We start from the raw sequence: 13,276 nt of genomic DNA, 5'->3' as shown, positions 1-13,276 counted from the left end.
ACACACACACACACACACACACACATGTATATATATATATATATATATACAAAATTATACATGTTAATTCAAACTAATTTTCTAAGATTCTGGTTACCAAAATCAGAATTTAATCGCTTAAGATCTTGTGACAAGTAAGTGTAGACTCCATAACACCAAATGTTATTTTTATCTTATACTACTTTAAAATGATTCTTTACAAATAAGCTAACCATAACTCACCTTATCTCAACGTTTTAAATATTTAAGTCTGGAGTAATAATTTTCTCACTATTAGTGGCTCGGATAGCTCACAATTCTTGGGTTGATTCAGCCTACAGTTCAGCTCAATCTACAGTATGTTTTAACTACAATGAAGATATATTTCAAGTTCTGACTCCAAACTCATACTTAAATATTAATTGCTCTGAAACACTTAATTTTCTGATCATTCACACACCTCTTCTATTATATCCTCAGTTTTATCCTTAACTTCTGGCACTTGAAAGTCTGGTACAACGACTGAACTGACATCTGTATAGATATCAAGAGAATAATCGTATGCTTGTTTGGCCCCACGTTGCGATTCCCTGGCCAAATCTCTTGTCTTTTGAAGAAGACTGTCAGTTTCATTAAACCTACAATTAATGAGAAAATCATTTTCATTCATGTCATCAATACAGTAATAACTAAGTAAAGACACAAGTTTCTAAAATGTACTAATATGCAACAGAAAGTCCAAAATTCACTCTTGAGAATGCAATTATTTTATTTTATATGTAGATATCACAAAAAATTTTCAATAATTTTTCTTTATTTAAATAAACAACTCGGCTACAAAAATATTAATGCTAATCTTTTTTTTCTAACAAAATGGAAAATTTCAATTTTACCTGGTTTTTAACTGGTAAAAAAGAATATAATTGTCAACAGTTCACAACAGGCTAAGATTCTGGGAAACATGTTAAATACACACAAGTGATGAAGAAAAAAGCCTATGATTAACTCTCTCTCTGTAAATCACTATCACGTTAACATCTCAATGAATACTGGAGCATATTTTAAAAGAAACAAACACACACTTATTTTTCAGTTTTTCAATTTCATCACGAGTTTGCTCTTGTCCACTAATCGTATCCTTGGCCAACTTATAGGCATCGGAAGATGTGTTCATGGCAACTTCAGATAGTTCTTTTATAAAATCTGCTTCATCTTGATGCCTTTGGAATAAAAGATATCATATAGATGAGTCTAGCAGCATTAGCAACACATAAGTAAAGCTACAGTAATATAAACAGTTGCGATAAACAAGAGCTCAAGAAAAGCACACCTCCAAACTTGGGTCAGAGAATGTGTGTTGGTATGTTATGAAAAATAATTATACTACAGTTTCCTACTGTAATCTAGCTTACCAAAAACGTTTGAGATTATTAGATTATAACCAGTATTTCCATAATTACAAGATTTTGTCACTTGAAATATTTGTTTGGTTACTCAAGTCATATATTTTGATTTTGTTCAAATTAATATAAAAAACATGGTACATTGCAATATTTGCTTCTAAAACAAACCGAACTTCAATATTCTTAACATCCTCTCTACTTTTGTACAAACATACAGGCTGCTGACAAAACCTATCAACTCAATAATCTTCTCTATATTGAGTTTCTCCAACAATTTCAGTCACACAAACAGTCTCCTGATAAAATATGTCAACTTACTGATTTGCTCTATGTCGGGCTTCTCTGGCTATTTCAGACATACGAACAGACTGCTCACCAAACCTGTCTGATCGTTCTTTGGCATTTTCTAAAGCATCCAATCCCTCTGTTTCCAGGTATTGATGAGCATTTGTTAGAGCTTCTTGTGCACGTTTAATGGCCTCTTCTGCATAAGTAATATTGAGTTTTCCCTGTTCACTAAAATTTGCAGCATCATAAAGCTTGTCAGAAGTCATCTCATATGTTTTTTGTACATCGTCAATTTCCTTCTTCAGCTCTCGTAATTGAATCACAAGATTCCCATCTCCTCCTGTTCAAATAAAATTTACTGTTGAATACCAAGTAAAACAAAGTCTCAAAATTTTATGATATAACTATCATCATCATAACCTTAATGATGATGATAACGTTTATCAGTATGCAGATCATACAAACAAAGATCACTTTTCTGGGATAAAACTCTTCAGACTTATTACAGTTTCATTTAGCAGTAGAAAACACCATACTGAGTAGTTGTCTTTTTGAAATATTGCTTAAACTAAGTCTAATATGTTTTTATTTTAAATACCTGCTGCTCTTTCTGCATCATTCAACAAGTCGTCAACATGCTGTTTAACTTCTTCTAGGCGATGCTCAAACTTCAAGTCATCTACAACCTGAGGGTTTTTTCTAATCTCATCCAATATTCTGGCTAATTCAACTAGCTTAGCTCGATGCTCATTCACCGTATCCTGAACCAGGTTAAAGCATGGAGGACAATCTAAGATACCATTAAAAAAAATTTAAATCAAAACAATTATTCAAACCCGTCCTGACAAATGAACAATTATTTTTATCCATTCACATAAGAGAAGTTATATTTCTTGCTGATAAGAAGCTCTGAAAGAGCTGACTAACTTCATTTATACATGTTCTCTACCAGCACTTCTTAAAATGAAAATGTAAACAAATAACTGTTTCACTTAAAAACATGTATGGAAATGAAAGGTTATAAACAGGTCAAAATAATTTCAAATAAAGAAAATGAAGTGGAACGACATCCTATTGAACATTTGGGCTAGGTCAAAGACCTCTAAGATTCAAGTACAGCCAATCCAAAGTTTGAACAGCTGACTAGAAGGAAGGCAGTAACAAGCACCTTCCATCACAGTAGCTTTGGTTGTTTAAAATGAATAACAGGAGTGACTCCACTTTATAATGCACCCACAACTAAAAGTGTAGAGCATTTCCAGACCATCATATTTCAAATCCCAAACCCTTCAAACCACACTCCAACCACTAAACTAGGTCATGCCTGACCGAATTGAGGAAAATACTTTATTATTATTATTATTATTATAAGTACCAAATAATAAAATAATTATTTTTATTTACAAAACATAACCTAATACATTGAAAAAACACAAAATACTTTTAGTTTATTTTTTAACTTAAACAAATTAGGTCTAATTACCAATGCATCCAGCTTCCTTGTTGTATTTATTCTCTTTACATCGATCACAACCACGACCTTCTACATTTGGTCTACATTTACACTGTCCTGAGTTGTCACACTGAAGGGATTTAGATCCAACTGGGTCACATTCACATGCTGCAATAAATAAAGTCACATGCTGACTGATTATGTTTCTTCTGACCCTTAAGTTACAAACACTTAATGATATATAACCTTAAAGGCCAAACCTTTTTTTATTTAATCTCACAAATATTGAAAGAATAAGTTTATTGATAAGGTGAAACATATAGTAGAGATTTTGTTTTTACAAAACACATTGACTTTTTTTAAGTAAACATTCATAATATCATATGACAGGATCCCAATGTTTTATGATATTCAGTAATTATTCTTTTTGCCTATTACAGAACACAATATAAAGAACTAATCAAAAACATTGGTGAAATCACTTATTTTCTGTGCAAAATAATTAGAGGACTCCAGCACTAATTAATGGAATTTGATATAATATTGCTAGTATTTATTTTTAGATTTATTTATTTGTGACTTGTAGATTATAAGATCCTAAAAACCAATAGTATTGACATCCACAAATAATTTGGTGCACATATACTTTAGAAAGATGTATTTAAAATCCCAGTAGTTCTATGGTTACAACCTTGGAGGAAGTTGCATTTTGCTGGTAGGGCCATCAAGTGTGCAGCTTAACCTACGGGTGTCCAGAGGTTCCCAAAAATTGATTTTTAAAGACACATGATCACTAGCCTAAAATGTGCTAGGGCCTTAACCCTACCAGCCATCAGCCTTGGGTTAAGGATATATTAAAAAGGAATAAGTCTAATCCATCATACTTACATTTACAACCATCTAAAGAAAAGCCATAGTAATTAGGCAAGCATATATCACATTTTTTCCCAGTGATTCCAGGACGACAGAAACATCGGCCAGTTCTCACATCACAACTTTGATTGATTGCTCCTACAAGATCACAGTTGCAGAGTTCACATCCACTTCCACTGTCAACATTCCAGAATCCTGCTTCACACTGATCACACTGTCGTCCACTCACATGTGGTCTGCACTGACATTGACCACTTACTAGGTCGCACACTAACACTCCATCATCAAGAACATCTGATGCTGTTCCAAGTGGATAACAGTTGCAAGCTGAGCAATTTGAGAAAGAAAAAGAAATCATCAAAATATATAAAACATACTATACTGACATTAGTTACTCATGTCTTAGGAGTAAAAGATTTGCTTATTGGAACATCTTTATGACCTTGTATATAAAGTTAAGCCTAGATCGCCATACAGCAGTAATAAATGCTCTTTACACTCTTTACCTTCCATCTCACTAAAGATTAGCTAGAAATTATATAATCAGTAAATCTGTAAGTATGTATATAAAAATTATAGCTTAGATGGGTTTTTGATGAAGATTAATCAAACTTGAAATAGTGTTACTCATCTAGAAATAAACAACCTTATAACACCAATATCATCATCGGCAATGTGCACTACAGAAATTATATAATGTTATTTATCTGCAAGAGCTATAGGAAATAACACGTAAACGAGTAGAATAGCCTTAAATTTATGACTTGGATGTATAAAAAAAAAGGAGGAAGAAGAAGATGATGATAAAGTATTCAAAGACAAACTTCAGTCATAAGTCTGCTATGAAAGAAATTTTACAGTTGTAAACTTAGAATTCCAATTTGGATACCTTTGAAGTTTTTCAATACACAAAAATATCTCTAAAGAAATATATGATGTGAAACATGTTATAAAATCTACAGTTAGATTGAGATCACTTGTCTCTATTAGCAACAGATGGTCTTTGTTCATCACTCTTTGGTCATTTTAAGAAGTGCACTTAGAAGCAGTGCTACAAAATAAATATTAAGTTAAATACACCTCTAATAATTCATGCTATATGTTTAAGTTGAAGTTACTGGTTTATAAACTTGCAAAGCATCAGTTTCATTGACCACACACTTCTAGTCATAATTTGCATAACCATTGACTGGTTATGCTTCAAGCAGTTAAACAAATATTTATTGATATTTTAAATTAAGCTATGAACAATTTCTGTAGTATGAATCCACACATTTTACAGTTCAACTTAGCTTTTATCAAAGTTATGCTCAAGCAAAGGTTATCCATCTGGCATCCAATATTCCTCTCACAGTTCTTTATTGGAACATGTTACGCAGGTTCAGTCTTTTTAAAAACATCTTAGTTTATTGAAATACTTGCGAGGTCTCTGGTCTAACTTCTTTAATAATGTAGATTTGTTGAGATATCTGAAATGGAAGAAGATTTTGTTTATTTTGTTTCATCTTAACACATCTCTAGATCATGGATAAAATGTAGACATCATTTCTTTCAAACATAAGCAAAGATTTGTTGATAGTTTCTTTTGATAATGTAGATTTATTGAGATAATCTTCTGTGTTTGTTGGTAGTTTCTATTGATAATGTAGATTTGTTTAGATAATCTTCGGTGTTTGTCGGTAGTTTCTTTTGGCCCCCCAGTGGCACAGTATGTCTGCAGACTTACAACGCTAGAAACTGGGTTTCAATACCTATGGTAGGCAGAGCACAGATAGCTCACTGTGTAGCTTTGTGCTTAATTACAAACAAACAAACCTTTTCAGCTTTCTTGTAGTAGGAAAAACACTAAATTGCAACTTATTTTTCTGTTGAGATTTGACAACTAAACATGGTATATATTTAATGTTAATTTAACAAGAACTTGCCATATGAAATAAAATCATTTAACATATTATCTTTTATTCTTCATATTCTACTAATTTTCAGCTGATAACTTTTTGCTTGGTCAAATTCTCTTTAATTATAAAGAATGAGTGATAGAATAAAGATTTTGTAGCTAAAACCCTAATTTGTGTATAACGTCAGATTCTACTTAAATCCAAACAACTAGGTTTAGTCAATTTTTTGTAAAATCAGCTTAGGAATGATCTATTAGTGATTCTCATATTCAAGCTTTGTATATGGTTTTTCTCGAAACATATAGAAACACATGTAGTTTTAATCTTTTGGTGCTAAGAAAAAAGATAGTTCTACAACCCTAGGATTATGTTAAACCTTTTCTAACCGATTCATTTAACTTATGAAGCAACATAAAGCTTTGTAACTGTGGTGAATTTCTCATTTATTGACAGAAATTGTTGTTAAAAGTTTAGGATTATTAATAAGATAAAATATTTTTCATTCATTATTTTCCAAAAAAAAAACACGAGTACTTAGAGAAATTGAATTATATTCTATTTTTTAATCATCAACTAATACCTATTAACTGAAACACATAAATAAAAAAAAACTAACCTTTGCAACCTTCCTTAGGCACTGCTATGGCATCACCATAATAACCAGGAAGACAAATGTCACACTGGGGACCTCCTGTATTGAAAGTGCATTTCAAACAATCTCCAGACGTTCTACGGACAAAGAATATGTGTGAAACTCAATAGATTATTCCATGCAATGTAAATGTCTATATAGTCACTGCTATTAACAGATTATATTTTTTATAATAAAAATATATATCAGATACTTCTAATATTACTCACAATTTTTACCTGATAAAATAATGTTTTGTCCAATTTTTTTAATCCGTGTTATATATGATACATCTCCACGACGATTGAATGCTTAAATTATAACTATTGTTATATAGTCACTGCTATTAACAGATTATATTTTTTATAATAAAAATATATATCAGATACTTCTAATATTACTCACAATTTTTACCTGATAAAATAATTTTTTGTCCGATTTTTTTTTTTTTTAATCCGGGTTATATATGATACATCTCCACGACGATTGAATGCTTAAATTATAACTATTGTTATATAGTCACTGCTATTAACAGATTATATTTTTTATAATAAAATAATTTTTTGTCCAATTTTTTTTGTAATCCGTGTTATATATGATACATCTCCACGATGACTGAATGCTTAAACGATAACTATTGTTGGCGGTTTACTACTGGTCTTTCCTTTATTTGATTAATTGTATTTGAAAGAATCTTATTCTACTAGAAATAAAATAAGCATATCAGTTAAACAATACTTTGACCAATGATGTTAACACAAAACACTTAAAGAACAAAGATATATAAGAAGCCTAAAACAATATAAGCCCAAAAAGAAAACAAGTTTTTGAAGACATGAAACTTTAGATAAAAACAATGTACATTCCCTACAAAAACAGCTGCTTCAAGTAGTATACGGGCTCTAGTTTTCAGTCCAGAAAGATAATGTTTTTGTTCTCTTCACTTGAACTGTTCAGTATCTCCATGATAACAAGCAAAACTTACAGGTCTTTATTAGTAAAGCTTAATGTTCTCCCCACCACCTGCTAATGTGTACTACACTGTCATTTATATCTCTGTGAAAACCACATTCAAACTACATGTTTTTATGTAACAATGAACAAAAAAAAACATCATTACTTAAAGCTCACATACCTTCCCCTACCTTTATATTGTACAGTTAATTGTTGTGAATTTTAATGATTAAGTGACGTATTGGCCATTCGCTAATTACTAACCATCTTTTTTTGTTTTATTTGCCAAACATTTCTTTGAGAAAGATCGAAGACTAATAATCAAAAAGTCTCTGATCTTTTATTTTTTTATTGTAGTGTATATTTCATGCATTACTATTTGGATTAACGTCTATTTTATTTCACGTTCCCTGGTCAGAGTTATATTTTGGTTCACATACAGCTTAGTGCTGTATAGTAAAACTTAAAAGTACATACACAGCATAAAGTGGTCTCATTTGTATAATTGGATAAATGAAGTCAGTCATGGTTGATCTCTGGCTGAAGTGTCACTTATGAAACTTTTTGACACTTTGGAACACTAGTTAATCCTTCACTAAAATGTAATACCAGATAGATAGGCAGTGTAAAACATTGAATCATATTTTTATGTATTAGTTATAATGAACTGCTCATGACACCCAATCCTTTCTTTGAACATAATCAACAGATCACTAAAGTAAGCTTACGTGTTGCAATTCCCAACAGCATTGGAGTCTATATTTCCATTACATTCACAGATCTTACAAGGTTTAGGAGGGCCATATTTCCCATCTGGATCACCGTAGTAGCCATCAACACAGAGATCACACTTGTGTCCTGAAAATTAAAGAGATTAAGAATACAATTTCTATACACTGGTTCTTTAGCATGCATGTTAGCTATGTGGTCACGTAATGAGAATAACTGAACTTTAACTAATTTGACAACTTAAATATGATTTTGCTAACTCCACATTTTGATAATCAGAATATTGGGAAATAGCAATTAATTGGTGTTTGATAGTAGATGAAGTAAACTATTGACCCATGCTCTTGAAAATAGATTTCTGGGAAAGATTAAAATCATACAAGTAAAATAAAACAAAACTGTCATATGGCTAAAAGTAAATTTAATGAAGAAGGAAGTAAGAACTGCATTTGACCCTGAAGAATAAACTACCAAAATCCACATCACGTGGAGCTAGAAATGTACATTTTGATAACAACAACTTGTTTGGATGAGGTTATTTTTTTTTTTTATCTTAGGTTTATTTAAAGTGAATGAAAAGCCTCATAATAAATTATTTCCAAATACTCTTGAGTAAGCAGAACACAGTTTACTAACACTCTCTATGATGAGGTACTAACCAGTATAGCCAGTTGGACACTGTAGACACGTTACTTCTTCATTAGGTAAGATTACACAAGCACCACCTTCTGGACAAGGACAAGGTTGGCAGTCTTTTGTGGTACCCTGCAAAGCATTACCATAGAAACCAACAGCACAGAATTCACAGTTATCACCTTCAGTATTATGTTCACAAATACAACGTCCTGTAAAACAGGTTAGAAAAAAAAGAAGATATTATTATTATGAATGAGTTTTATACGAAACTCTAAACGACAATTGCACAAAAAAATATTCAAGTAGTTATATACCACAGTTAAATCTTATTTCTTTTCAAGAACATATTTTTTTTTTCATTTGCCTTATTAGTTTATAACGTAACATAGGTTTGACTTTGCGAAGTCAGCCAATTTCTTTTCTGATAACGTATTTTGAAAAGCAACACATTAAGTTCATGAAGAAGTAGAACATTACTCTTCTACTAACTTAATCTGACTAAATTTTAAGATAACAAACACAATGGAGTATGAAAATATTTGAATGCATACAAAGCATAATTAACATAAAGCAGTGTTTCCCACACTTCTCCTGTAAAACACATTTGGAACTACTAAAACAAAAGCAGTACATCACTAGTTACAGCACTCAGAGCAAATGAGAATAAACCCACACACATAAACAACCAAACACACTGGAATTATTTTGTGACACACTAGTATGCTGCAGTACACTCTTTGGGAACACTGACACAAAAACAAAACAATAACTTTAAGCAGTGTTCTTTAGTGATTTGGAATATAATTCATCAATTTGAATACTCTATTCTAATTTTCAGAAATTGATAATTTCCCAGGTTCAAATCCCCATCACACACAACATGCTTGCCCTTTCAGCCATGGGAGCATTATAATGTGATGGTCAATCCCACTATTCATTGATAAAAGAGTTGCGCAAGAGTTGGCGGTGGGTGGTGGTGATGACCAGCTGCTTTCCCTCTAGTCTTCCACTGCTAAATTAGGGATGGCTAGCACAGATAGCCCTCGCATAGTTTGTGCAAAATTCAAAACAAACTAATATTTTAGATGAATGGCATTTTAAAAATAGCCCGCAGATTGCGAGTCGAGCGCCCTAACCACCTGGTCATGCCGGGCCAAAAATATTAGATACCTGCATTTATGTCAAATCTCTTGAATGTCTATTGACTACAAAAATATCAAACCAAACTTGCTTAATCACCTGTTTCAGAATCACAATACTCAGCATGGCCATGGCAGTTACATGGTACACAGTGAGCAAATTCTCCGCCTCTAGGTGGATCACGTCTGAATCTTGGCCCACAAGACTCACAGAACTGACCAACATAACCATCAGGACAAAAGCATATCTCTACCCAGGTTGCTACAAGTCCAACTGGGGAGTGATGAGTTGAATCCAGCCTCACGTTATCCAAAAATCCATTTCCTGGAAGAAAAGCATGACTGATTTATCCAGCAAAAGCTATTTTTATTAACTTTCACAGTTCATTATATTTATATTGTCCAAAATAATTTAAACTCCACAAAAGTAAAAGGCAACTGATTATTTTCAACATTTACTATGGCACTATTTTTTTTATTTTTACTTTTATTGGCTAATGGTCAAGAGTGGTGATGTCAGCATAAAATTGCCAGAACATGTAGAGTCCTTTAATGTTGGCTGTTGGACAAATAAAGTTTTTATTGAGCATTTGAAATGTTGTTTCTGCTTTTACTTTTATAATTTGTCTTGATTGAGTTTCAAAGAGTAATATCATTATTATTCCCAATCTAAATTATTTTGTTCTGCTCATAAGATTTTCCATCAAATATATTACGAAACGTATGTTATAGAACTTTAAAAAATATTAATGAAACATACAAATTAAAAAAACAATAACACACTTATTGTAACAGGATATCCCAAACTCAGCCATGCAAGAATTGTAAGTGCATTAATTAGTAACTCAATAACACTAACACTAGTACCTTCAGTTGAATATGTTCCTCTGATCTTCATGGCCGTTAAGTTGGACAAGACTCTAATGAAGTCCTGGGCACTTAGTTGAGGGTCCCAGCCATAAACGGAATGTTCATGAAGACGAAATTTATATTTTTGTTTCTTGATGTTTGGGAGAGGATTTCCTTGGCCAAATATTGGTTGTGATATTGTAAGTCCTGCCCCTTCTAGAATAACATCTTCTACTGTTGCTTGAAGTACGTTATCACCAATTCTCAGAGTAAAGCTGAGAAACTGATTATAGGAGCTTTTTTGGTCACCCAAATAATGATCTAGATCCAAATATTATAGAATTATAGACTAGGGTTATAATGACAAAATAAATTTAGCATTAATTTAGAGAATTATAAATGACTTCAGTACTACTTTACATGGAATGCAGAAGTAAAAGAATGAACCTAATTTATGAAATCATTCTGTCATGAATATAATATATGAATTATTTATCTATGCATGAATATATGAATCTTATTAACATACATATTAACCTCCAATCAATAATTTCAAGTCTATCTACACGCATTTCATTTTTGAAGCTCAAAACAAAAAAACTATTTATGTTTCTTATCCCAAATCTTTGTTGATATTGCTTAGTTTAAATATATATAAATAAATGTATTTTTAGGGGTTTTTTAGGACTCTTAGTTAACTTTCTAATTTATTTTCATTTGGTACTAGCAGACTTTTATCTTATTATTATTATTTATGAGTAGTTTCTAAATTGTTCTTAAAAAGTTTTCTAAAATGTGATATGTACAGAGACTCTTAAATATAATTGTTTTTTACATTTCAACCAAGTGGCCAGAAAACTACATGATTAGATTGTTAAAGGTGCAGGCTCAAGACAGCTGGTGATTCCATATGACATCTGTTTTTTGTACATAACTTATCTGTTGGACATCAGTATACTTGAATACCATACAGTATCAACAAAAATTCAGCACAAAAAACATGAATTTGTTTTCTGTTAATTTGTCTACAACTAACTCAAAGTTACACTATTTTGATATGACACGTGTTACTCTTCATATAACTCAGACAACTTTTGCCAAAACCTAATACAGATTTCTTATCATTTTATTAGTGCAAGTTTTATACCATTTATAGAACTGAAGAAATTAAAACAAGTGATTTGGATATTGTAATTAAGAAGTTGTATAAATACAGTTCATTTTTTCTTGACTGTTTTAAATAATTATCAGCCTTTACATATAATATTACTTTCTTTATACTACCTAATTAAAATTTTAATACATAAAGATTTTAGATGTTTTAATAATCTAACATAAGAGTAGTTTATGGTTTGATCATCCACTGAAATTATTTCTGTGCAGTGGAAAAAACATATAACAAGGAGCCATAAAATGTACAGGATCACTACCAGGTGCACCCATTCAAATGTTCCTTACCTGGATATGTAAAACATACAGGATCACTACCAGATGCATTCACTCCAATGTTCCTTACCTGGATATGTAAAACATATGGGATCACTACCAGGTGCACCCATTCAAATGCTCCTTACCTGCAGCTGTAAAATATACAGGATCACTACCAGATGCATCCACTCCAATGTTGCTGGACAACAGCATTGTACTGAAGAGGAACTTCTTTGCCTGAATAAAGTTGTGCTTTCCAGTTTTCTTTCCCTAAAAAAAATAATTTCTAAGATTCCAAATTACTGTGTTATTTAAAAATACTTTCCTTGGTTATTAATATCTACTGACTTTATTTACTTCAGAAATCTCCAAGAAGAAGAGATAAAAACAAATAGTGAATATTTTCAATTACAATTTTAAATATTAATGTATGATGCTGTAATGACAAGAGAGTTGCCACAACTGAAAATTATTTAAATAAAGCAGTTAAAATCACTGTGAACAAGTTTTAAGAATATTTATCAATAAAACTGAATCTACAAGTTTTAAATAAAGCAAGTCATACTAGGGTGTTCCAGTATTAAGGATGTAATATTCTACAATTGTTATACAATTTCTAATGGACTAAAACAAAACTATAAGAAAATAAATGTAGAATTGCTATCTCACAAGATAATCTTGTTATCACTAAGGACTGGTCTACTGAATGTAATCTACAGTTATAAGACAACTATTATTAAATGTTTTTGTCAATTTTGTTATCCAAGAAAAAGATACAACCAAAGTAAAGAGTTTTTCTTGTTGTTGTTATAAATTAGTAAAATAAATATAGAGAACAAAAAAACTGAAATTTTATTAAATGACAACATAATCTATAAAAAATAATAACTTGTTTCATATTCAGCTTCTTGGAACTTTTTCAATCGTTGAAAATTTATCAATAATTGTTTGTTTGTTTGTTTTTGAATTTTGCGCAAAGCTACGCGTGGGCTATCTGCACTAGCCATCCCTAATTT

The 13,276-nt window shown here is 31.3% G+C and overlaps 1 pseudogene; it reads right to left on the bottom strand.

Moving 5' to 3' along the window:
- The window catches only part of LOC106472831, a 24,101-nt pseudogene that overhangs the window by 8,976 nt on the left and 1,849 nt on the right, over positions 1-13,276 (bottom strand).

This window comes from Limulus polyphemus, unplaced genomic scaffold (genome assembly GCF_000517525.1).
Source record: "Limulus polyphemus unplaced genomic scaffold, Limulus_polyphemus-2.1.2 Scaffold5646, whole genome shotgun sequence".
Classification (NCBI taxonomy): Eukaryota; Metazoa; Arthropoda; class Merostomata; order Xiphosura; family Limulidae; genus Limulus; species Limulus polyphemus.
Note: the sequence above shows the minus strand (reverse complement) of the source record. Positions and strands in the feature narration are given on the sequence as shown.